Source organism: Muscardinus avellanarius, assembly GCF_963383645.1.
Source record: "Muscardinus avellanarius genome assembly, chromosome: 2".
NCBI classification, from domain to species: domain Eukaryota; kingdom Metazoa; phylum Chordata; class Mammalia; order Rodentia; family Gliridae; genus Muscardinus; species Muscardinus avellanarius.
In genome coordinates, this window is record NC_137787.1 from 28463316 (window position 1) to 28466744 (window position 3429).

The following is a 3429-nucleotide window of genomic DNA, read 5'->3' on the forward strand; positions in this document are numbered from 1 at the left end:
ACAGGAGGATTGCAGGTTTAAGACCATCCTCAGCAACTTAGCGAGACTCTTAGTAGCCTAGAGAGACTCTGTTTCAAAAAACAAAAGGCTGGTGGTGTAGCTTGGAGGTAAAATGCCCATGGTACCACATACTATATACATATATATATGTAAGCCGGTGAATAAAGAGGAAAAAGGAGAAGAGAACAATGCTGGTTACTATTAGCTTTGCCCGCTCTTTTTACCTCTCTGCTAAATTAGTCTTAAATTGCAAACCAGAGCATTTGGCTGCAGAAAATATATGCAGATCAAATTATTTTACCAATAATTCCTTTGTCAATAGTGCTTTAGAGCTGGGCGTGGTGGCTCACGCTTGTAATCCTCCTGCTTGGGAGGCAGAGACAGGAGGATCGCACAGGTTAGAAGCCAGCCGCGCTGGCTTAAGAGACCCTGTTTCCAAAAATAAAAAAGTATAAAATAGGTCTGGGAGTGCAGCCCAGAGGTAGAAGGGCCTCCAGGAACCCCAGTACCACCACCAAAAAAAGTGCTTTAGATCATGAAAAAAGTCACAATCATTTCTACTTGGTAATAGACACATACCACATGCAGAGGTGATTTGCAACACCTGGTTACTAGTAACATAAAAAGCTCAGCATTACTGTTTGTCAGGCAGGTTAGCACAGAATTAATAACACCAGTTTATTCCTCACCAATAAGCTTAGAGTCAGCAGCTCTGGAAATACTTCCATACAGTCTCTACTTTTAGAATAATTAAATGTAATTTTTCCCCATTGAATGCAAGTTGTATGACACAACCTCTTAGGATGGAGGCAGTTCTTACACAAATCTCCTAAGCTGGCCTGAGTTCTTACAGGAAGTGTTGGGTTTGTCTTAGTAGCATTATAAGATATGTCAGCCACTGTATATAGTAGGAAATCAGTAATATTTATTGAAGTAATGCTAAAAAGATAGCATCATTTTTATGCTGTACCTTGTCAGAAAGAAGAAAATAGAAACATCTTCTATGTTCATGCATAGGCAAAATAAATATCATCCAAATGGCCATACTTCCAAAAGTAATCTACAGATTCAATGCAACACCCATTAAATTACCAAGGTCATTCCTCACAGACATAGAAAAACTGTCCTTAAATTCATTTGGAACAACAAAAAAACCAGAGTAGCCAAAGTAGTTCTCAGCAACAAAAACCATGCAGGAAGAATCACAATACCTGACTTTAAACTATACTACAAAGCCATAATAATAAAAACAGCATGGTACTGGCACAAAAACAGATATATAGAATAATGGAGCAGAATAGAAGACCCAGTAACAAATCTACACACTTACATCCAATTGAGTTTTGACAAAGGGGCCAAAAACATACACTGAAAAAAGATAGCCTGTTCAACAAATGGTGTTGGTGAAACTTTTTAACCATATGCAGAAAAAATGGAAATAAATCCCACTTTCTCATCCTGCACAACAGCCAATTCAAGATGGATCAAAGAGTTGGAAATTAGACCAGAGACCTTGAGGCTCCTTGAACAGGGCATAGGTCCAACACAGCAACACATTGGCACAGATTTTTTTAAAAAGGCACAAGAAACTAAAAAGAGAATCAATATGTGGAATTGCATAAAACTGAAGAGCTTCTGTACAGCAAAGGAAACTATCAAGAACCTCAACCGAGAGCCAACAAAATGGGAGATTTTTGCTAACTACTCCTCCGATATGGCCTAATATATAGAATATACAGAGAACTCAAGAAACTCACAGCTAAGAAAACAAATAACCTGATCAAAAAATGCACAAGTGAATTAAATAGACACTTCAGGAAGGAAGAAATTCAAATGGCCAATAAATGCACAAAAAGATGCTCAACATCACTGGCAATCAGAGAGATGCAAATCAAAACTACCCTGAGATTTCACCTAACTCCAACTAGAATGGCAATCATTCAAAACACAACAAAAAATGCTGGTGAGGATATGGAGAAGTGGGAACTCTAAAACATTGTTGGTGGGATTTCAAATTAGTGCAACCACTTTGGAAAACAGTATGGAGAATCCTCAGAAGAATGGGAACAAATTTACCATATGATCCAGCAATACCACTTCTGAATATCTACCCAAAAAAAAGGAAAACCAAACTACCAAACTAATGCATGTGTATCTATGTTCATAGCTGCACAATTCATTATTGCCATAGGAACCCAGCCAAAATGTTCATCAATAGACGAATGGATTACAAAACTGTGGGATATGTACACAATGGAATTTTACTCAGCCAAAAAGAAAAACACATAAATGGAAGAATAGGGTCAGATAGGATCAGATAGGATCGAAAAGAATGAGAGTATGAGTTTCGTAAGGTAGTATATACTGAAGATTAGAGATAGTGAAAATGTAGTAGTAGTCTAGTAACCAATGTAGAGTTTCTGGTATAGTGATATGAAGTGGATTTAATACAAGACAAGGAAGAGTGAAAAAGAGAGAAAAAAAGAAAAAAATAGAAAACGCATAGAAGAGAGTAGGTATGTACAAGGGAAGAAGCTTTGGAGAGGGTTTGGGAAGAGGGTAAAAAAACAGGCATATGCACACACACACACACACACACACACACACACACACACACTCACATGGAACAAAAAAAAACCTGTAAAACAACCCCAACAACAAATTAATGCAACTCTACAAATAAATGACTATGCAGCAGATAGGGCCTCTGTAGTATCTCTCTGTGCAAATACCAAGTGCCACCAGCACCTTTCCTGCTGCAAGCCTGGTTCTCTGAGTCTTTTTCAGTCTATGCAGATGGTCGGTATTGATCTAGTATTAAGCACAATTCACCTTCCATGCTTTCCACAGATTTGTAGTTTTGTTCTCTCCCAGTCTCCGTAGGTGGCGTGTGCCTCTGAGATCAAACTCAATGTAAAAGTCCTTGTTCTCCACAGCTAGGGCTGGTCTGGTCTGACTTCTCCCCATTCACCACGTTTGGTAGGTCTGTGGTGATCCCAGAGATCCTATTAGTTGGGTCTAGTGTTTAAGCATAGGTCTTCCCCCACACTTTCCACTGACCCAAGGCTGAGTCTGTCTGAGCCTCAGCTATGTCCAATAGCAGACTTCACCTCCACCTTCTCCATTCGGTCTGAACCTCTGCTAAGTCCAGCATCAGTCTCTACTACCCACCTTTGCATTTGAATCATAAAGTCTCAGACCCAGGGAGTTTATTGCAGCTGTACAAGGCTCTGGGGACGCTGCGCTGAGTGTTCTCCTGCAGGAACTGGAACTTCACTTATGGTGTTATTGCGCACAGCTCTGGATCTCTGGAGGGCGTGGTAAGCTCACCCACAATGGTTGCAAGCTGCACACTATACACCCTCCTTTGCTGGGTTGAACTTTAAGTCTTAGACTCAGGGAGTTTACCATGGCTGTGTGAGTCCCTGG